Raw genomic sequence first — 23,963 nt, forward strand, 5'->3', positions numbered from 1 at the left:
GTTTTGCATATTATTCAACTTCCCTTGAGAGTATTAGTATAATATTTAAAATTAAATTTAATTACAAATTTGAAAAACTCAAAATCTCATGCCATACACTTAGATCCTATACATGAATGAAAATAATTCCCCAGTTCTCCACTGTCCTTCTGAAAGATGTGATAGACCCATCAGGATGTCAAAGGGCAGTCATCTTGATCTTGTAGTTGGAGAAGGACAGGAGGGCGTTGGAAAGGCTTTTTTCATCTTCTGACGCATAGACCAGCACTGTTGCTCTTCTCTCTTTGAGGTCTTCCTTTATCGTTTCTTTGCCCTGCTTATCGAGCTCCTACATTTGCTTGTGGTTGCCTAAGGATTGAACCAAGTCACATTGGCGAATGAGCTCGAAAGATTTCAAACACAGGCGTCTTTTTGTGGCTATCTCTCTCGGTGATCAGATAGCAGAGACTCATGTCTTTATTTCTCATCTCAGGGGCATAAGTTGAGAATTTGATATCCAACAGATATACACAACTGTTCTGATACAGAGCCTCTGCTTCAATACATATATGTCGTCTCCACAGCCAACTTGACTCTTATAAGTTTGAGAGATTTGCTTCATTTCAGATTTCTAGGTCCCTGAAAAACGGCTTGTGAGAAGGTGTGACACAATTGTGCCTGTTAAGGAAATGCTATTGGCAGCCAATCACACATCAACTGACCCATGAATATTCACCCCATCTTAAGATGAGTATTGCTAAATCTGGTAGCAAGGATTTCTCCCACTTTTGAGGAACATCAGGTATATTCCTTGTTTTTATGCCTTACTTCACTAAACATGAGTTTCTTTGGTTCCACTCTACTTACAATAAATTGCACAATTTTATTATTCTTTGTGGCTGAAAAATATTTCATCATTCATATATAGTATTCACATAGTGAATACTATGTATATACTATATACTGTATATATAATATATAGTAGAATGCAATCTATTTATGATATATAGTGGAACAATGGGGCTGGAGCAATAGCTCAGCGGGTTCGGCATTTGCCTTGCACGTGACTGACCTGGTCTACCCTAGTTCTATTCCTCTGCCTTCGATTCCTCCTCCCCTCTTGGAGAGCCCAGCAAGCTACCGAGAATATAGCACCCTCACCGAAAAGCATGGCAAGCTAGCCGTGATGTATTTGATATGCCAAACACAGTAACAAATATCACAATAGAGACACTACTGGGCCTGCTCGAGCAAATTGATAAACAACGGGAGGACAGTAACATTGACAGTGGAACAATATGTGTATATATAATGTGTATACCACAAGTTTATTATCCTCACTTCTGTTGCCAGACATCTGGGTTATTTCTATATTTTAAAGAATTGTTTCACTGTATATAAAGATACAGGGCAATTTTAAATTCACCCACAGTGTACGATAATTCTCTTTATATGACACATTTTTGAAGGCTTGATGTTTCCTGTCTTTGTGATACATACTGCCTTTTCAAGTGTGAGATAATAGTGAGGATTATGTATTTATTGATGTTAGACACAGAAATGAATCGAGCTCCTCTATATGCAGGTCATCTCCTCTACCTCCACCTTAAGGTGGTAACCAGTTATTTTGAATTATTTTATGCTCATGATTTTGATTTTTGAAGAAAGAATAATGACCATGGTTTACATGAATTGCAATAGGAGGTATGGTGCCGCCAGGAGGCAAATCTGTACCTGTCAGGCAAATGCATCAGCAGCATAATGGCACCTTCAGACTTTCAGATACAGCAAAATTGCTGCTGTGCCTTTGGCCAGACCCCAAAAACTTGGGGCAAAGTTTACCAGGAAAGTAAGCGGCCAAAAATTAGGTATGTGGGATACATACCCAAAAACCACATTGGTTGAGCAATATAATTGAAAGCATGGCCTCTCTGGTTCCTGATCGAACTGCTCAACAGCCATGATCCCAGAGACTCAGAGACAAATTTCTAAACCCTATGGCTTTGGGCAGAACTGCAGTAGGTTACCAGTGCCGGGCCAACCCAGGTGGGAACAGGTTTTATGCCTTGGTCTTTTCCCCATGGTGGCCCAATGGCTGCCATCCTCCAGAGGCCACTGGACAGTCAGGTTTGGGCCAGCAGTGACAAGACACCACGTGGGGCCTTCCAAATGGGGGTAGAGCCAGCCCTTTCCTCCTCATCCCAAGGAGACCCCAAGTTGCCGCCCACGAACGGCCTCTCTGGCTCCTGATCAAGCTGCTTAACGGCCATGGTCCCAGAGATTCAGAAACAAATCTGGAAACCCAGCTGCATTTGGCAGAAATGCGTCCAGACCCTGCAGGAGGTTACTGTTGCAGGGCCACCCCAGGGGGGAAAAGGTGCTGTCCCCCTGCCTGCTCCCGATTGGCAGCTCGGTGGCTGTCATTCTCCAGAGCAATTGGACAGTCAGGTATGGGCCCACAGTGATGAGACACATGGAGCCTCACGGGATGGGGGTGGAGCCGGCCCTTTCCTCCCCATCCCAATGAAACCTTGAGTCGCTGCCCCAAAATGGCCTCCCTGGCTCCTGATCAAGCTGCTTAACGGCCATGATCCAAGAGACTCAGGAACAAATCTCGGAACTAAGCAGGTTTTGATAGAAATCCCTCTAGATTTAATTGTCAAAATTTTGAAATTTCAAAATTGCACGGCCACTGCTGCAGACACGGGATATCCTATGTTATTCATAACTGGAATAGGAAACAAATAGTCTACTATTGCTTTTTTTTAATAGTGAAACACCATGAGGTACAGTTGTAGACTTACAAATTTTTGTGATTGGGTTTCAGTTATACAATGATCCAGTGCCCATTCTCTGTCATTTACATTTTTTAAAATTTTTTTGTTAGTGAAACACCATGAGGTACGATTGTAGATTTACAAATTTTTGTGCTTGGGTTTCAATTGTACAATTATCAAACACCCATCCTTCCACCAGTGCACATTTCCCACCACCAGGAGTCCCAGAATCCCTCCCACCCCCCAGCCCCCATACCACCCTGCCTCGGTGGCGGGTATTCCCTTTTGTTCTCTCTCTCCTTTTGGGTGTGGTGGTTTGCAAAAGAGGCATTGAGTGGCAATCATGTTTGGTCTATAGTCTACTTTCAGCATGCTTCTCCCATCCTGGGAGGACCCTCCCGACACCCTTTACTTGGTGCTTCCATCTCTATCTGAGTTCCCTTTTCCCCTAGAATGTGTGGCTGGCCTCCAAGCCATGGAGCAAAATTCCTGGTACTAATCTTGGACACTCTTGGGTGTTAGTCTCCTATTTTGTTACTTTATGCTCCCCAGATGAATGCAATCTTTCTCTGTCTATTCCGCTTTTCTGATCCATTTCACTTAAAATGATACTTTCCAGGTAGTACCACTTGTATGTAAATTTCTTGACTTCATCTTTTCTAACAGCTACATAGTACTCCATTGTGTAGATGTACCAAAGTTTCTTTAACCAGTCATCTCACTCAGGTATTTTCCAGATTCTGACTAATGGAAACAGTGCTGCAATGAACAAACAAGTTCAGATGTCACTTCGACTATACTTCGTTGCCTTTCTGGGATATATTCCCAGGAGTGGTATTGCTGGGTCAAATGGGAGCTCAATTTCTAATTTTTTGAGAATCGTCCACACTTTTTTCCAAAAGGCTTGAACCAGTCAGCATTCCCACCAGCAGTGAAGGAGGGTCCCTTTCTCGCCACATCCATGCCAGCACCGGTTGCTCTTGTTCTTTTGGATGTGGGCCAGTTTCTGTGGTGTAATTGATATCTCATTGTTGTTTTGATCTGCATCTCCCTGACGATTAATGATATAGAGCATTTTCTCATGTGCCTTTTTTTCATTCTGATTTCTTCTTTAAGAAAGTTTCTGTTCATTCTATCACCCCATTTTTTGATGGAGTTGGATGTTTTCTTCTTGTGCAGTTCAACCAGGACCTTGTATATCCTTGATATCAACCCCTCATCAGATGTGTATTCAGCGAATATCCTTTCCCATTCTGTACACTGTCTTTGTATTTTGGTCACTGTTTCTTTGGATGTGCAGAAGCTTCTTAGTTTAAGATAGTCCCATTTGTCTATTTCTGTTTTCACTTGCTTGGCCAGTGGCATGACATTTTTGAAGATATCATTAACTTCAATATCATAGAAGGTTTTGCCAACTTTCTCTTCAGTGAACTTTATGGCTTCCGGTTTGATGTTGAGGTCTTTAATCCATTTTGATCTTACTTTTGTACATGGCGTTAGGCAGAGATCTGTGCCCACTTTTTTGCATATAGCCATCCAGTTTTGCCAGCAAAACTTGTTAAAGAGGCTTTTCCTGTTGCACTTTTTTTGCCCCCTTATCAAAGATTAGATGATCATATGCTTGGGGGGAGATGTCAGTATATTCAACCCTGTTCCATTGGTCTGCAGCTCTGCCTTTGTTCCAGTACCATGCTGTTCTAACTATTACTGCTTTGTAGTAGAGTTTGAAGTTAGGGAGGTTGATTCCTCCCATTTTCTTTTATCCAAGAATTGTGTTAGCTATTCGTAAGGTCTTATTGTTCCATATAAATTTCAGGATAGTTTGCTTCATTTCTTGGTAGAATGTCATGCGTATTGTAATAGGGATCACATTGAATTTGTACAATGCTTTGGGAAGTATTGCCATTTTAACAATGTTATTTCTCCTCATGCATGAACAGGGGATATTTTTCCATTTCCCCGTGTCCTCTTTTATTTCCTTAAGTAATGTTTTGTCGTTTTCTTTGTACAGGTCCTTTACTTCCTTAGATAAGCTGATTCCTTGGTACTTGATTTTCTGGGGCACAATTGAGAACAGGATTGTTTTCTTCATGTCACTTTCTTCTCTTTCACTATTTGCGTATAGGAAAGTCATGGACTTTGGGCTGTTCATTTTATAGCTTGCAACTTTACTATACAGATCTATCGTATCTAGGAGTTTCTTCGTAGAGGTTTTAGTGATCTCTAAGTATAGTATCATATCATCTGGGAAGAGTGAGGCCTTGATTTCTTCCTTTCCTACTTGGATGCCCTTGATATGTTTTTCTTCCCTAATCACTATTGCAATTAGATGGCTTGTAGATGGCTTTAACTATATTGAGGAAAGTCCCATCTATCCCCATTTTGGTGAGGGTTTTCATCATAAAAGGGTAATGGATCTTGTCAAATGCTTTCTCTGCATCTATTGATGTGACCATATGATTTTTATCTTTTCTTTTGTTAATATGATGGATTTTGTTGATTGATTTCCGAATGTTAAACCATACTTGTATCCCAGGGATTAATCCCACTTGTTCATGGTGTATGATCTTTTTGATGAGTTGTTGAATTCTATTTGCCAGTGTTTTGTTGAGAATCTTCGCATCCGTGTTCATCAGGGATATCGTCCTGTAGTTTTCTTTTCTTGTGGTGTCTTTATTACCTTTTGGTATTATAGAGAAATGTGCATAATAGAAACTGTTTGGGAGAGTTTCTATTTTTTTAATTTCTTTGAAAATCTTGAGAGGAACTGGCAATAGATCCTCTTTAAATGTTTGGAAAAATTCATTAGTGACTCCATCTGGAGATGGGCTTTTGTTTTTGGAAAGACTTTTGATTGCAGTTTCAATTTCCTTGATGTTAATAGGTCTATTCAGGTACTCTATATCTTCTTGATTCAGCTTTGGGAAATTATAGGAATCCAGGAATTTATCCATTTCTTCTAGGTTCTCTTGTTTCGTGACATATAGACTTTCAAAGTAGTTTCTGATGATCTTTGGAATTTCTTTGGTTTCTGTTGAGATATCCCCAGTCTTATTTCTGACTCGATTTATTAGGGTTCTCTTTCTCTGTTTCTTTGTGAGTGTTGCTTTTGGTTTTTCTATCTTATTTATTTTCTCGAAGAACCAGCTCTTGGTTTCAACGATCTTTTGGATTGTTTCTTTGGTTTCCATGTCGTTTATTTCTGTTCTAAGTTTTATGATCTCTTTCCTTCTGCCTGATTTGGGCTCCTTCTTTTGATCCTTTTCTAAGGTCTTGAGCTGTGAAGTCAAGTTGTTTATGTGCATCCTTTCTTCTGTCATGAGATATGCTTGCAGAGCTATAAATTTTCGCCCTAATAGGGCTTTAGCTGCATCCCATAAACTCTGGTAGCTTGAGTCTTCATTCTCATTTGTTTCCAAGTATCTTTTGACTTCCTTCCTGATCCACTCTGTTCAGCGTTTAGTTGTTTAATTTCCAGGTGTTTGTTTTGGTTCTCTGTGTCTGTATGTGATTCACTTCTATTCTCAGAGCATAATGATCTGAAACGCTGTTGATACTATTTCTATCTTCCTGATTCAATTGAGGAATGTTTTGTGGTCTAGGACATGGTCTATTTTGGAAAATGTTCCATGAGCACTGGAGAAGAATGTGTATTCTTTCTTTTTGGGGTGTAAAGCCCTGTATAGGTCTATAAGCCCTTTCTCTTCTATTTCTTCTTTCAAAGCCAATGTTTCCTTGCTGAGGTTTGTACTTGTTGATCTATTCAGAGGTGATAAGGTGATGTTGAAGTCTCCAGTTACTATTGTGTTGCTAGGAATGTCCTCCTTAAACTCTGTTAGCAGTTGTTTTAAATATTTAGCTCTTCCCTCATTAGGTGCGCATACATTTGAGTGTGATTTTTTCCTGTTGTACGTACCCCTTGATGAAAAGAAAATAGCCTTCGCTGTCCCTTCTAATCTTTTTCAACCCAAAGTAAATGTTGTCGGATACTAGAATGGCCACCCCAGCTTTTTTGAGGGAACTGTTCGCTTGCAGGATTGTTTTCCATCCTTTCATTTTGAGTCTGTATTTGCTCTGACTGTTGAGATGAGTTTCTTGTAGGCAACAGAATGTTGGGTTCTGTCTCTGAATCCATTTTGCCACTCTGTGTCTCTTTATTTGTGAATTTAGACTGTTGACGTTGAGAGAGATTATTGTTATGGGGGTTTGTGTCTCTTTCTGTAAGGGTCTGTTGTGCTTATAGGGTTTGTCTTGTCTTATAGTAGCCCCTTTAGCCCTTATTTTAGGTTTGGTTTTGAGTCTATGAATTTTCTGAGCTGCTGTTTATCTAGAAAATAGTGAACTGTTCCTTCGATTTTGAATGAGAGTTTAGTTGGATAGAGTATTCTTGGTGAAGCATTCATTTCATTGAGTTTTTCCACTATATCCCACCATTGCCTTCAGGCTTGGAGGGTTTGCTCTGATAGTTCTGCTGTGAATCTAAGGGTGCTTCTTTGTATGTGATTTCCTTCTTTGACCTTGCTCCTTGCAGTATTGTATCTCTATTGACAGAATCAATCATTATAACTATGATATGTCTTGGAGTGTTTTTGTTAGGGTCTCTTTTAGCTGGCACCCTTCGTGCTCCTTAAACCTGAATGGCTACATTGTCGAGCTCTGAGAATTTTTCAGCAATGATTTGTTTAACCATGGTTTTTCACCGCAATTGTTTCCCTGAGCTTCTGGTACTCCAATGATTCTAATGTTGTTCCTCTTGGAATCATCTCCTAGGACTCTGATTCTCTGTAGAGCTATTTTGAGATCCCTTGCCACTGTTTGTTGTTGCCTGTTGACTTTGTGCAGCTGATCTTCCAGCTCATTGATTCTCTCTTCAGCTGCGGTCATTACACTCTTGAGAGCACAGACTGTGGTTTTCATTTCATCTACAGAATCTTTTATTCATGACATTTCTGCTCTCATTTCTTTGTGTAATTTGTTGATAGTTTCTGCCATGGTACTGGATATCTTTCTGATTGTTTCATTGAGTTGACTGAACATCTTCCTGACTTCGTATCTGAATTCTTTGTCAGAGAGGTCCCTTAGATCACCAGTATTGACAGAGGCTTTTGGATTCCTTTTGTTGTCCTCCCAATGTGGTGGGGATTTGTGTTGTTTCTTCCTGTTGGTGTGTAGGTATGGAGACTAGGTTTCTTGATATGAGTAAACTACCTGCGGTCACGTGAGCAGCCACCTGCTCAAAAATACGGCAAGCCCATTTCTACAGAAGCCACACCCACTTCTGAAAAGGCCATGCCCCCACGGGTACCTGGTTGTGTGGGGGTGGGGGGGAGAAAAGACTGGGTAGGGGAGAAGACAGCTTGTCTGAGAGGTAGGGAAGAAGACCAGCACAGCTTGTCGGAGAGGATGCCTTGGGTGCTTTCAGGGAGAAATCCAAGACCCGGGTTCAAGTACCTGCGGATGAACTGTGCTGGGTTTGGGAGAAGATCAGCACAGCTTGGAGGGCGAACAGGAAAATGTACTATTGCCTTTTCGCAATATGTGAGTGTTGGGATAAAATCCCAAGTAATAATGGCGGGTCTGGTGTCAAAATATTGAATGTAATCAAAGTAGAGAGAGAGTAATGTGGAAATCATCTGCCCCACAGGTAGGGAGAGGATGGGATGAGGGTATACTGGGGTTTTGGGGGGTGGAGCATGGGCACTGGTGAAAGTACGGGTGTCTCATTGTATGACCGAGACTGAAACTCAAAAGCTTTGTAACTGCTCTCACAGTGATTCAATAAGTAAAATTATAAAAAAAAATCACTTGACTTGGTCACTGGACTTCCCGTTACTCATTGATTTGCTCGAGCGGGAGCCAGTAATGTCTCTATTCATCCCTGTTGCGTGTTATTGTAACCCAATGGCGTCTGTTTGTCCTAGGAACATGAAGTGCCTCAACCCAATTGTTCAGGGTCTTCTCAAAGAAGTATAACCATCTCATAGGTGAGCGGCCATGCATTCTTTTGATGTCCCATGGAATCCAGTCGGTAACAGCTCTAGTCCAGCAGTCATCTCCAAATCTCATTACGTGTCCAGCACACCTGATTTTCGACACCTTGACAAATGAGACAGCGTCCCTGATTCTTGGTCGTCGATAGAGGTCAGAACTCTGGATTCTTTCTCTCATTTGAATGAAACGTGATACTCCAAGCATAGCTCCATCAATTCCTCTTTGGGAGACCCAAATAGCATTCTCATCCTCTTTTACAAAAAGGCCCAGGTCTCTAAAGTGTATTTTAATGCAGGAAAAACTGTGGAATCAAAGAAATGTACCCGGAGCCAGAGGTTCTTAGTCCTCTAGCTATCTCTTCGACACTCTTGAAGGTGTTCCAAGTCACTCTCTTCCTCCTGCACAACTCAGGTGCCAGGTCATTCGTCATGTTGATTTCTCGACCTAGGTAGACATAACTGTTGCATTCTGAAATGGTCATTCCATTGAGAGCGAATGGAGCATCAAGAAAGAGACTATTTCTTTTTTTTTTTTTTCCCCCTTTATTTTATTTTATTTTTTTTAAAGTTGTAGATTTACAATTTTTTGTGCTTTGGTTTCAATTATACAATGATCAGATATCCATCCCTCCACCAGTGCCCATTTTCCACCACCATGGATAATATCCCTCCCACCCCCATCCCCCCATCCCCCCGTCTCTGTGGCAGGGCAATCCCCTGTGTTCTCTCTCTCCTTTTGGGTGTTGTGGTCTGCAAAAGAGGCATTGAGTGGCAAACATGTTCAGTCCATAGTCTACTTTCGACATGCATCTCCCCTCCTGGGAGGATCCTCCAAACATCCTTTATTTGGTGCTCCCTTCTCTGTCTGAATAGCCCTTTCCTCTAGGATACCCGGCTGGCCTCTAAGTTATGGAGTAATCCTCCTGGTGCTGATCTCAGCTATTCTTGGGTATTAATCTCATACTTTGTTACTTTATATCCCCCAGATGAATGCAATCTTTCTATGTCTATCCCTCTCTTTCTGACTCATTTCGCTTAGCATGATACTTTCCATATTGTACCACTTGTATGTAAATTTCATGACTTCATCTTTTCTAAGAGCTACATAGTACTCCATTGTGTAGATGTACCAAAGTTTCTTTAACCAGTCATCTGTTCTTGGGCATTCAGGTTTCTTCCAGTTTCTGGCTATTGTAAAGAGGGCTGCAATGAACAAACAAGTGCAGATGTCACTTCGACTATACATTTTTGCCTCTCTGGGATATATTCCCAGGAGTGGTATTGCTGGGTCAAATGGGAGCTCAATTTCTAATTTTTTGAGAATCGTCCATACTGTTTTCCAGAAGGGCTGAACCAGTGGACATTCCCACCAACAGTGAAGGAGTGTCCCTTTCTCGCCACATCCACGCCAGCATCGGTTGCTTTTGTTCTTTTGAATTTGGGCCAGTCTCTGAGGTGTGAGATGGTATCTCATTGTGGTTTTGATCTGCATCTCCCTGATGATTAATGATGTAGAGCATTTTCTCATGTGCTTTTTTGCCATTCGGATTTCTTCTTTGAGAAAGTTTCTGTTCATTTCATTGCCCCATTTTTGGATGGGGTTGGATGTTTTCTTCTTGTGGAGTTTAACCAGTATTTTGTATATCCTGGATATCAACCCCTTGTCAGATGTGTATTCGGTGAATATCCTTTCCCATTCTGTAGACTGTCTTTGTATTTTGGTCACTGTTTCTTTGGAGGTGCAGAAGCTTCTTAGTTTAAGATAGTCCCATTTATCTATCTCTGTTTTCACTTGCTCGGCCAGTGGCGTGGCATCTTTGAAGATACCATTAGCTTCAATGTCATGGAGGGTTTTGCCAACTTTATCTTCAATGTACCTTATGGTTTCTGGTCTGATGTTGAGGTCTTTAATCCATTTTGATCTTACTTTTGTACATGGTGTTAGGCAGAGTTCTGAGCCTATTTTTTTTGCATGTAGCCGTCCAGTGATGCCAACACAATTTATTAAAGAGGCTTTCCTTACTTCACTTCACATTACTTGCACCTTTATCAAAGATTAGATGAGCATATGATTGAGGAGAGATGTCAGTGTATTCAACCCTGTTCCATTGGTCTGCAGTTCTGCCTTTGTTCCAGTACCATGCTGTTTTAATTATTACTGCTTTGTAGTACAGTTTGAAGTTCGGGAGGTTGATTCCTCCCATTTTCTTTTTCCCAAGAATTGCTTTAGCTATTCGTGGGGGCTTATTGTTCCATATAAATTTCAAGAGTGTTTGCTCCATTTCTTTGAAGAATGTCATGGGTATCTTTATAGGGATTGCATTGAATTTATACAATTCTTTCGGTAGTATTGCCATTTTGACAATGTTAAGTCTCCCGACCCATGAGCAGGGGATATCTTTCCATTTCCTCATGTCCTCTTTTATTTCCTGAAGTAGCGTTTTGTAGTTTTCTTTGTACAGGTCCTTTACTTCCTTAGTTAAGCTGATTCCTAGGTACTTGATTTTCTGGGGCACAATTGTGAATGGGATTGTTTTTTTCATGTTGCTTTCTTCTCTCTCACTGTTTGCGTATAGGAAAGCCATGGACTTTTGGGTATTGATTTTATAACCTGCAACTTTACTATACGAGTCTATTGTTTCTAGGAGTTTTTTGGTGGAAGTTATTGGGTTCTCTAAGTAGAGTATCATATCATCTGCGAATAGTGAGAGCTTGATTTCTTCCTTTCCTACCTGAATGCCCTTAATATCTTTTTCCTGCCTAATCGCTATTGCAAGTACTTCCAGTACTATATTGAACAGCAGTGGAGAGAGTGGGCCTCCCTGTCTCGTCCCTGATCTTAGAGGGAAGGCTCTCAGTTTTTCCCCATTGAGGATGATGCTTGCTGTAGGCTTGTGGTAGATGGCTTTAATTATGTTGAGGAAGGTCCCCTCTATACCCATTTTGGCTAGGGTTTTCATCATAAAGGGGTGCTGGATCTTATCAAATGCTTTCTCTGCATCTATTGATATGATCATATGCTTTTTATCTTTTCTTTTGTTGATATGGTGGATTATGTTGATTGATTTCCGAATGTTGAACCATCCTTGCATCCCTGGGATGAATCCTACTTGGTCATGGTGTATGATCTTTTTGATGAGTAGTTGGATTCTATTTGCTAGTAGTTTGTTGAGGATCTTTGCATCTGTGTTCATCAGGGATATCGGCCTGTAATTCTCTTTCTTTGTGGTATCTCTGTCTGCTTTTGGTATCAGTGTGATATTTGCTTCGTAGAAACTGTTTGGAAGTGTTTTTGATATTTCAATTTCGTGGAAAAGCTTAAAGAGTATTGGGAGTAAGTCCTCTTTAAAGATTTGGAAGAATTCACTAGTGAATCCATCCGGGCCAGGACTTTTGTGCTTGGGGAGACTTTTTATTACCATTTCAATTTCCTTGATGGTGATAGGTCTGTTCAGGTATTCCAGGTCTTCTTGGTTCAGCCTTGGGAGTCTGTAGGAGTCTAGGAATTTATCCATTTCCTCGAGGTTTTGATGTTCCGTGGCATAAAGCTTCTCAAAGTACTCCCTGAGGATCCTCTGAATTTCTGTGGTTTCTGTTGTAATGACCCCCTTTTCATTTCTGATTCGGTTGATTAGGGTTTTCTCTCTCCCTTTCTTTGTGAGTTTTGCTAGAGGCTTATCGATCTTGTTAATTTTCTCAAAGAACCAGCTCTTGGTTTCATTGATCTTTCGTATTGTTTTTTGGGTTTCCATCTCGTTAATCTCTGCTCTGAGTTTTATTATTTCCTTTCTCCTGTTCGGGTTGTGCTCCTTTTTTTGGTCCTTCTCCAAGCTCTTAAGCTGTGAGGTTAGGTTACTTATGTGTGCTCGCTCCTCCTTCCTGAGGAATGCTTGTAGAGCTATAAACTTTCCTCTTAACACAGCCTTTGCTGTGTCCCATAAGTTTTGGTAACTCGTGTTCTCATTTTCATTCGTTTCTAGGAAACTTTTGATTTCCTCTTTGATTTCCTGTCTAATCCACTCGTTGTTCAATAGTGCACTGTTTAATTTCCAGGTGTTTGATTTAGTTTTCTGTTTTTGTGTGTGATTTACTTCTAATTTCAGCGCATTATGGTCTGAGAAGATTGTTGATACAATCTCTACCTTCTTAATTTTATGGAGGCATGTTTTGTGGCTCAGCATGTGGTCTATCTTGGAGAATGTTCCATGTACGCTTGAGAAGAATGTGTATTCAGCTTTTTGTGGATGAAGTGTCCTGTATATATCTACTAAGTCCCTAAGAAAGAGACTATTTCTCATAAACATTTTCTTCATGACTTTCAGCTATAGTCTGACCTTTCCACACTCATAGTCAAAGTCAGCCAGCATTTCACTAAAAAAGAAAAAAAAAGTAAGGTGGAGTTCATGCCCAATTCAATCAGCTAGTCAGTGGCTGAATAAATAGCAGTACTCCTACATTTTAAAAATAAATAAGTAAAATGAATGAATTATAATATCTAAAACTGACCTGAAACTTGAGCACCCATACCTCTCCCATTTTTGTGTATTTCCATCAAAAAAATTTTAGTGTAGTAAAGCTGTGTCATCTTCTGTGCCATTTAGCAACCAGAGAAAGAAAAGAAGGGCAGAATTCAAGGAGTCGGTACCTTACATCTACCCTCCTCAGATCAGCTGCCCAACGATGACAGGAGCTCAGTTTCATGGTACCAGCCAAAATCAGGCAGCCCTGTTCCCACACTATCAATAATATTTCTGAAAAGAATAGAAGAAGAGGTTTACTGCAGTCTCTCAACCCTGATTCTTCCTCAGAAACTGCCCTATTAAAAGACTTTTTATGGAAACTCATTTCATTGTAAATGAGGTGGCAGAAAACATGAAATTCCTTGAGTGTGGTTCCAGGTTCCAGGCCTATATTCATCTACCTAGATCCCAATGTCTTTGATTCTCCTTAATTGTACTTCTTCTGTATTAATACGGTTAGTATAATACATAGCCAAAGTGAATGCTACATGACCAGATTATAGTTTTGAGCATTATTATAAACCATAACAAACATGAAGAACAGTCAGGTTCCTAAGGTCTCATATGGAAAAATAAAAGACAAGCACGAATCACAACTGACATTTGTGTTCACTGACATGAGTGAATAGGACATGTGCCCTGATAAATTGAAATATATTTGTACTTTACCTCTTCTCATTCAGGCCACCAAGATTGCAAAACCCAAGAGAGATTTCATGACTTACTTATTATCTGTAGAAAAATAAGTCCTGTTCATTGGTGGTGGAAAATGTGCACTGGTGGAGTAATAGGTGTCTGATCCTTGTATTATTGATTCTTAAACACAAAAGCATTGTAACTATATATCATGGTGATTCAATAAAAAAGAAAAAGAAAATAAGTCCTCCTTTTATTGTATGAGTTGCTCAATGGAGGATGTCCTCCTACTTTTTAAGTCTTCTACTCTTTATAGATCAATGGTTGTCTTATTCTAGTAGCAAGGGATTTGTGCCTTTGAGCGTTGTTTGTGGGAGGCTTCAAAAAACATCCAATTCATTGCTTTCTATGTGGATTAATTTTTTTGTAAGTGAAGTTAGAAGTAGAAAGACATATTAAAACTATCAGTCTCGTAAATTAATAGTGTCAGGGAATAACAAATGTCCAAGCCTAACAAGCTGAAAATTGGACATCAGTGGATAGTCTATGATGTTTAGAAGATAAGGGCAGAAAAAACGAAGGGATTGGGACACTGTAGAATGTGTCATTCTATTCTACAAGTGGATCTGTAGAATTGGGAAAGGAAAAACTGACTCAGACCTGGATATTCAGAACAGCACTATAACAGTTGTAAGTATGAACTAGGTACCTACCACTCAAACCCTTTGTGTTTCCATTTTCTTTTCTCTCTAAGGAAATGATACATTTTCATTCTTTTTACATTTCTTTTGAGTACTTTCAAATCTTAGATATGAAGTCAAGGGTTAATTTTATACCTTTTCATAGGTAACTCACTCACCACACCCACCTGCTAGATTTCAGTATTATCCCATCTCCAAAGAGACCCTCTACTCAGCCCTCCTGTCAGCCTCTCAGACTTAACAGTTTTATTCTGTTAACTCAATATTTCTTAAGAAGACCCAGAGTGATGTTTTATCTTGAATATCACTGCACCCGCAGCTCTTCTTCACCTTGATTTGCCACCTTTTCCCAATTTGAAATTTAAATGAATTTGTGCTTAAATCGCAAGTCACTCTGGTAAAAGACACATTACCAATAACCATGCTTACTCTGGTGACAGTTCCATTTAGCAGTTTTTTTGCATGTCATTTTATTTCCCTTGCTCACTACTCATATGTTTTCTATTTATTTTCATTTATTTTTTTAAGCATTACAAAGACATTCATGATTGGATTTAAGACAAACAGTACTCCAAACACCATCCCCCCCCGTAGATTTCCAAGAACCAGTGTCCCAGACTTCCTCCCATCACTCCATAACCCATCCCCTGCCTCCCTACCTGCCTCTACGTCAGATAATTCTCTCTCTCTTCTCTCTCTCTCTCTCTCTCTCTCTCTCTCTCTCTCTCTCTCTCTCTCTCTCTCCTATCTGGCATTGTGGTTGCAATGTTGAAACTGAAAGGTTATCAAGAATATGCCTGACCTAGTTTTAACCCTGAGATCTTGTCCAGCATGATCATTCCCAGCTATCGTTGTCCTAGCTGTATCTTCTCTATCTTATCCCTCACCCAACAGACACTTGTGATTAGTTCCAACCATCTTTCACTCATTTCTTATCTATTTAGTAGTAACGCATATGACCCTGACAAATGTTAGGCATTGGGACACACTAATTAACATGAGCAAATGCTCACTATTTTCAGAGAGTTGACATAACTGACCATACACTTTAGGGTCATAATCCTTGAAATACTGGTATGCTCTTTTCTTTGAGTGGGTCATTTGCAGTCACTAAAATGTCACATAATCCGTGCCTCTGAAGAACAGAAGGCCCAGGACAGAATAAGGTGGCCTCAGAGTCCTCCTGCTGCCCTTACTTCCTGCCCAGAAAACTCCCATCCAGGCACTGTGTAATGGGACATGGCCAAGGAAACTAGTGGGAAAATCAGGACCTGAGAAAATTTCCTGTTTGTGAAAAATTGTGATTCAGTAGAGAAATCCCAGGCCTTACTCAGAAAGACCAAGCTTAGGGCTAGAGTGATAGTACAGCAGGTAGGGAATTTGCCTTGCATGTGGCCAACATGGGTTGATTCCCAGAATCCCATGTGTTCCTATAAACACTGTCAAGAGTAAATCCTGATTTCAGGACCATTATTAACCCCAGTGCATTGTCAGGTATAACCTGATAATCATCAAAAAAAGAAAGATCAGAGGCTGGAGCAATAGCACACTGGGTAGGGTGTTTGCCTTGCACGCAGCTAGACCCAGGTTTGATTTCCAGCATCCCATATGGTCCCCTGAGCACCGCCAGGAGTGATTCCTGAGTGCATGAACCAAGAGTAACTCCTCTGCATCGCTGGGTTTAACCCAAAAATTGCAAAAAAATAAAAATCAGACAGAATCCAAATATAGGATGCCAAAGCTGTGTGGCCTGCTTAAACTGTCTAAGTTGCTTCTCTCTGGTCTCGGTTCCTGTATGGCATGGAGATCCATGATCATACTGAAAATTCTTTCTCATTTATGTTTCCAGGATAGTAAGCAGAGAGAATCTGAGCATGGATATAACTGCCACACCTTGGGTGGCTGAAAGCACACTGCAGAATACAAGTGAATTGATGGATTTACAAAAACAATTTTCCATGGATTTGCTGATCTCAAACCTTTTGAAATTCATCATTGCCCTGGTGTGGCTGGTAGGAAATGCTGTGTTGCTCTGGTTCCTGGCTTTCTGAATGCAGAGGAATGCTTTCTCCACCTTCATCATCATCTTGGCAGGAACTGATTTTGTGTGTCTATTCACCTACATGGTGTTTTCCATAATGAGTTTTTACAGAGATATAAAATTTTTTAATAAATTTTGTCTTTCCCTATATTGTAGGCCTGAGCATTCTCACTGCCATTAGCACTGAGCAATGCCCGTCTGTCCTAAAGCCCATCTGCTATGGTTGCCACCACCCAAAACACATGTTTTATGTCATGTGTGCCCTGATCTGGGCCCTGCTCCTGAACATTCTGTGATTTGAATTCAGTGGCTTTCTGTTTGGAGAAACTGATATACATTTGTGTAAGTTAGTTGATTTAAGCATTGACATATTGCTAATTTTCTCCTTTGTGCTTCTCTTTGGATCCAGCCTGGTACTGATAATCAGATTGATGTGTGGCTCCCAGAATGAATCTCACCAGGCGACGTGTGACCATCAGGCTCACTGTGCTGGCCTTCCTCCACTGTGGACTTCCTTGGAGCATCCTTTTAGGCTTGATATCATTTAGTTATACTATGTAGAACTGCAGCAATGTTGTCCCATTGTTCATCAATTTGCACCAGTAACATCTCCATTGTAAGAATTGTTACTGTTTTTGGCATTTCAAATACACCATGGGAAGTTTGCCAGGCTCTGTTGTGTAGGCGGTATAATCTCAGTAGCATGCTGGGCTGTCCAAGAGAAATCAAGGAATTGAACCCACGTTGGCCACGTGAAAGGCAATGCTATTGCTCCATCCCTTATACTATTTAAACTTCAAAATATTATCTAGTTACAGAGATATTAACCTATGTCAATAGCTGTGCCAATCTCATCCTTTACTTATGTGTTGCTTCTTATAAGCAGAAGCAAAAACAATAAAGTAGGAGACTCGAGTCATTCTTCAGAGGGCTTTGGAGGATGTTCCTGCAGAGAATGAAAGTCAAGGAAGCCCTTCTAGGGAGACCCTGGAAATGTCAGAAAACACTCTTGTATCCTAACATAATCACAATGTAGGAATTTTTTTCAGGAAGTTTGGCATTGCATTTGAGGTATATTCTATTTATCACTTTTTAAAACTAAATTGTATTTCATTGTGTAAGTGAGTCACTATTAATTTTCCTGCTCTGCATATAAAGGGAAAAGGCTATTTTTGTCTAGTATTCATGCAGAATAAATTTTTACATCTTTGAGTGTTTTTGGATCACTTTTGTATTTCTCACAAATAAACTACCAGAAGGAAAATTTGATTACTATAAAAGAAGATTCAAATGGAACTCCAGGATTGATTTCAAATGTCTTTTCGAGAGGGGTGCTTCTTTTTTTTTTCCCTTTATTTTATTTTATTTTTTTTAAAGTTGTAGATTTACAATTTTTGTGCTTTGGTTTCAATTATACAATGATCAGATACCCATCCCTCCACCAGTGCCCATTTTCCACCACCATGGATAATATCCCTCCCACCCCCATCCCCCCATCCCCCCTGACTCTGTGGCAGGGCAATCCCCTGTGTTCTCTCTCTCCTTTTGGGTGTTGTGGTCTGCAAAAGAGGCATTGAGTGGCAAACATGTTCAGTCCATAGTCTACTTTCTACATGCATCTCCCCTCCTGGGAGGATCCTCCAAACATCCTTTATTTGGTGCTCCCTTCTCTATCTGAACAGCCCTTTCCTCTAGGATACCCGGCTGGCCTCTAAGTTATGGAGTAATCCTCCTGGTGCTGATCTCAGCTATTCTTGGGTATTAATCTCATACTTTGTTACTTTATATCCCCCAGATGAATGCAATCTTTCTATGTCTATCCCTCTCTTTCTGACTCATTTCGCTTAGCATGATACTTTCCATATTGTACCATTTGTATGTAAATTTCATGACTTCATCTTTTCTAAGAGCTGCATAGTACTCCATTGTGTAGATGTACCAAAGTTTCTTTAACCAGTCATCTGTTCTTGGGCATTCAGGTTTCTTCCAGTTTCTGGCTATTGTAAAGAGTGCTGCAATGAACAAACAAGTGCAGATGTCACTTCGACTATACATTTTTGCCTCTCTGGGATATATTCCCAGGAGTGGTATTGCTGGGTCAAATGGGAGCTCAATTTCTAATTTTTTGAGAATCGACCATACTGTTGTCCAGAAGGGCTGAACCAGCGGACATTACAACCAACAGTGAAGGAGTGTCCCTTTCTCGCCACATCCACGCCAGCATCGGTTGCTTTTGTTCTTTTGAATGTGGGCCAGTCTCTGAGGTGTGAGATGGTATCTCATTGTGGTTTTGATCTGCATCTCCCTGATGATTAATGATGTAGAGCATTTTCTCATGTGCTTTTTTGCCATTCGGATTTCTTCTTTGAGAAAGTTTCTGTTCATTTCATTGCCCCATTTTTGGATGGGGTTGGATGTTTTCTTCTTGTGGAGTTTAACCAGTATTTTGTATATCCTGGATATCAACCCCTTGTCAGATGTGTATTCGGTGAGTATCCTTTCCCATTCTGTAGACTGTCTTTGTATTTTGGTCACTGTATCTTTGGAGGTGCAGAAGCTTCTTAGTTTAAGATGGTCCCATTTATCTATCTCTGTTTTCACTTGCTCGGCCAGTGGCGTGGCATCTTTGAAGATACCATTAGCTTCAATGTCATGGAGGGTTTTGCCAACTTTATCTTCAATGTACCTTATGGTTTCTGGTCTGATGTTGAGGTCTTTAATCCATTTTGATCTTACTTTTGTACATGGTGTTAGGCAGAGTTCTGAGCCTATTTTTTTGCATGTAGCCGTCCAGTGATGCCAACACAATTTATTAAAGAGGCTTTCCTTACTCCACTTCACATTACTTGCACCTTTATCAAAGATTAGATGAGCATATGATTGAGGAGAGATGTCAGTGTATTCAACCCTGTTCCATTGGTCTACAGTTCTGCCTTTGTTCCAGTACCATGCTGTTTTAATTATTACTGCTTTGTAGTACAGTTTGAAGTTCGGGAGGTTGATTCCTCCCATTTTCATTTTCCCAAGAATTGCTTTAGCTATTCGCGGGGGCTTATTGTTCCATATAAATTTCAAGAGTGTTTGCTCCATTTCTTTGAAGAATGTCATGGGTATCCTTATAGGGATTGCATTGAATTTATACAATTCTTTCGGTAGTATTGCCATTTTGACAATGTTAAGTCTCCCGACCCATGAGCAGGGGATATCTTTCCATTTCCTCATGTCCTCTTTTATTTCCTGAAGTAGCGTTTTGTAGTTTTCTTTGTACAGGTCCTTTACTTCCTTAGTTAAGCTGATTCCTAGGTACTTGATTTTCTGGGGCACAATTGTGAATGGGATTGTTTTTTTCATGTTGCTTTCTTCTCTCTCACTGTTTGCGTATAGGAAAGCCATGGACTTTTGGGTATTGATTTTATAACCTGCAACTTTACTATACGAGTCTATTGTTTCTAGGAGTTTTTTGGTGGAAGTTATTGGGTTCTCTAAGTAGAGTATCATATCATCTGCGAATAGTGAGAGCTTGATTTCTTCCTTTCCTACCTGAATGCCCTTAATATCTTTTTCCTGCCTAATCGCTATTGCAAGTACTTCCAGTACTATATTGAACAGCAGTGGAGAGAGTGGGCCTCCCTGTCTCGTCCCTGATCTTAGAGGGAAGGCTCTCAGTTTTTCCCCATTGAGGATGATGCTTGCTGTAGGCTTGTGGTAGATGGCTTTAATTATGTTGAGGAAGGTCCCCTCTATACCCATTTTGGCTAGGGTTTTCATCATAAAGGGGTGCTGGATCTTATCAAATGCTTTCTCTGCATCTATTGATATGATCATATGCTTTTTATCTTTTCTTTTGTTGATATGGTGGATTATGTTGATTGATTTCCGAATGTTAAACCATCCTTGCATCCCTGGGATGAATCCTACTTGGTCATGGTGTATGATCTTTTTAATGAGTAGTTGGATTCTATTTGCTAGTAGTTTGTTGAGGATCTTTGCATCTGTGTTCATCAGGGATATCGGCCTGTAATTCTCTTTCTTTGTGGTATCTCTGTCTGCTTTTGGTATCAGTGTGATATTCGCTTCGTAGAAACTGTTTGGAAGTGTTTTTGATATTTCAATTTCGTGGAAAAGCTTAAAGAGCATTGGGAGTAAGTCCTCTTTAAAGATTTGGAAGAATTCACTAGTGAATCCATCCGGGCCAGGACTTTTGTGCTTGGGGAGACGTTTTATTACCATTTCAATTTCCTTGATGGTGATAGGTCTGTTCAGGTATTCCAGGTCTTCTTGGTTCAGCCTTGGGAGTCTGTAGGAGTCTAGGAATTTATCCATTTCCTCGAGGTTTTGATGTTCCGTGGCATAAAGCTTCTCAAAGTACTCCCTGAGGATCCTCTGAATTTCTGTGGTTTCTGTTGTAATGACCCCCTTTTCATTTCTGATTCGGTTGATTAGGGTTTTCTCTCTCCCTTTCTTTGTGAGTTTTGCTAGAGGCTTATCGATCTTGTTAATTTTCTCGAAGAACCAGCTCTTGGTTTCATTGATCTTTCGGATTGATTTTTGGGTTTCCATCTCGTTAATATCTGCTCTGAGTTTTATTATTTCCTTTCTCCTGTTCGGGTTGTGCTCCTTTTTTTGGTCCTTCTCCAAGCTCTTAAGCTGTGAGGTTAGGTTACTTATGTGTGCTCGCTCCTCCTTCCTGAGGAATGCTTGTAGAGCTATAAACTTTCCTCTTAACACAGCCTTTGCTGTGTCCCATAAGTTTTGGTAACTCGTGTTCTCATTTTCATTCGTTTCTAGGAATCTTTTGATTTCCTCTTTGATTTCCTGTCTAATCCACTCGTTGTTCAATAGTGCACTGTTAATTTCCAGGTGTTTGATTTAGTTTTCTGTTTTTGTGTGTGATTTACTTCTAATTTCAGCGCATTATGGTCTGAGAAGATTGTTGATACAATCTCTATCTTCTTAATTTTATGGAGGCAGGTTTTGTGGCTCAGCATGTGGTCTATCTTGGAGAATGTTCCATGGACGCTTGAGAAGAATGTGTATTCAGCTTTTTGTGGATGAAGTGTCCTGTATATATCTACTAAGTCCCTTTCTTCCATTGTTTCCCTCAAATGAAGTATGTCCTTGCTAAGCTTGAGTCTGGTTGATCTATCAAGAGGTGACAAAGCAGTGTTGAAGTCTCCCACTAGTATTGTGTTGCTATTGATGTCTTTTTCCAAATCTATGAGTAGTTGTTTTAAGTACTTTGCTGGTCTCTCATTAGGTGCATATACATTTATTATTGTAAGTTCTTCCTGTTGTACAGATCCTCTGATCAATAAGAAATGGCCTTCACTGTCTGTTATGACCTTCCTCACTCTGAAATCGATGTGGTCTGATATAAGGATGGCTACCCCAGCTTTTTTATGGGAGCTGTTTGCCTGTAGGATTGTTTTCCAGCCTTTGACTCTGAGTCTGTGTTTGCTTTGACTATTGAGATGCATTTCTTGCAGGCAGCAGAATGTTGGATTCAATTTTCTAATCCATCCTGCCACTCTATGTCTTTTAATTGGTGCGTTTAGCCCATTGACATTGAGAGAGATTATTGTTATGGGATTTTGTCCCATTGTTCTGTTAAAATTTGGTGTATTTGAGGGGCCTTTCTTGCCTTAAAGTAGCCCATTTAGTTGTTCTTTTAACCATGGTTTTGAGTCTATGAAGTTCCTGAGCTGTTGTTTGTCTGTGAAACTGTGTGTTGTTCCTTCTATTATGAATGAGAGTCTTGCTGGGAAAAGTATTTTGGGGGAGGCATTTATTTCATTGAGTTTTTTTACTATGTCCCACCACTGTTTTCGGGCCATGAGGGTTTCATCAGAAAAATCAGCTGTGAATTTTAAGGATGCTCCTTTGTAAGAGATTTCTTTCTTCGATCTTGCTGCTTTCAGAATTTTGTCTCTGTCTAAGGTTTTGGTCATTTTGATCAGAATGTGTCTTGGGGTATTTTTATTCGGATTTCTTCTAGCTGGTACCCTTCGGGCCTCCTGAATGTGGTCACAAGTTTTCTTCAGCTCTGGAAATGTTGTAGCAATGATGTCTTTGACAGTTTCTTCTTCATCGAGGTTTTCTTCCTGTCCCTCTGGGACTCCAATAATTCTTATGTTACCCCTCTTGGCTTCATCACGATCTTCTCTTGCTATCTGTTCCCGAATTGTGAGTCTCTTTTCCATTTTCTGCTCTTTTCTGGAGAGTCTCTGAACTTCATCTTCGAGCTCACTGATTCTGTTCTCAGCTGCTCTTACTCTGCTGCTGAGGCCTTCCACTGAGCTTTTCAATTCGCCTATGAGATTTTTCAGGTCTGACATTTCTGATTGCATTTTCCTCATTTCTGCCTTCAGATCCTCTTGTCTTCTATTGGCATTGCTTTCCATTGTTTCTTTTAATTCCCTAAGCATCCTAAGTAGCTCCCTCCTGAATTCCTTGTCAGAGAGGTTGTCTAACACTACAGTACTGTTGGTGTCATCTGGGCTAGACTCTTCAATGTGAATGTTTGGTGGGCTTTTGCGTTGCTTTACCATTGTTTACCAGTGTGGTTTAGTCCTTCACGTTCACTGTTACTATTCTGCTTGATATGCAGTGTGAGTTAAGATAGGCTTATGAGTTATTGGCAACTGTGTTTCTAGTGGCTGAGCTAAAATAGAGAAGTTTCCATCTAAGAAGTTAGCTTATGGTTCCTATGGCATATGTAGTGGGAAAATATTTCTCGGCCGCGTTAGCGGCCGCGGCTCCGGAAAGAGTCCCTGGCACTGGGCGAGGAGTTGGGAATGTCTCCTGTTTGGAATTGGAGCCGTTCAGCTTTGTTGCCCAGAGCTGGGCCTCTGTGCCGGTCCCATGCAGATCAGGGGTTGAAAACCGGCTGTCTAGGGGCTGTTTCTAGCTGCGCGTGCCCAGAGAGGAACCCAGGCCCTTGGGGGCAGGCTGTACCTGTTGGTATTGGAGCCGTTCAGCTTTGTTGCCTAGAGCTGGGCCTCTGTGCCCGTCCCACGCAGATCAGGGGTTGAAAACCTGCTGTCTAGGGGCTGTTTCTAGCTGCGCGTGCCCAGAGAGGAACCCAGGCCCTTGGGGGCGGGCTGTACCTGTTGGAATTGGAGCCGTTCAGCTTTGTTGCCCAGAGCTGGGCCTCTGTGCCTGTCCCACGCGGATCAGGGGTTCTCTCAGTGGTATTTTTGTGGACTGACACTCCACTATAATTACCTGCTGATCTGATGGTCCAATTTCTGCTGGCGCTCCTTAAGACACACAGCTAAACTGACAAACAGCTGGGGGCCGTCTGGTCAGGGAGAGATTAC

General features: G+C 40.7%; 1 protein-coding gene across 1 annotated transcript in view; it reads left to right on the forward strand.

The window, feature by feature from the left end:
- Positions 1-23,963, forward strand: part of LOC130016086 (mas-related G-protein coupled receptor member X1-like) — a 38,836-nt gene that overhangs the window by 417 nt on the left and 14,456 nt on the right. The gene's annotated exons all lie outside the window — the stretch shown is intronic.

This window comes from Sorex fumeus, unplaced genomic scaffold (assembly GCF_029834395.1).
Source record: "Sorex fumeus unplaced genomic scaffold, SorFum_2.1 ptg000007l, whole genome shotgun sequence".
Lineage (NCBI taxonomy): Eukaryota > Metazoa > Chordata > Mammalia > Eulipotyphla > Soricidae > Sorex > Sorex fumeus.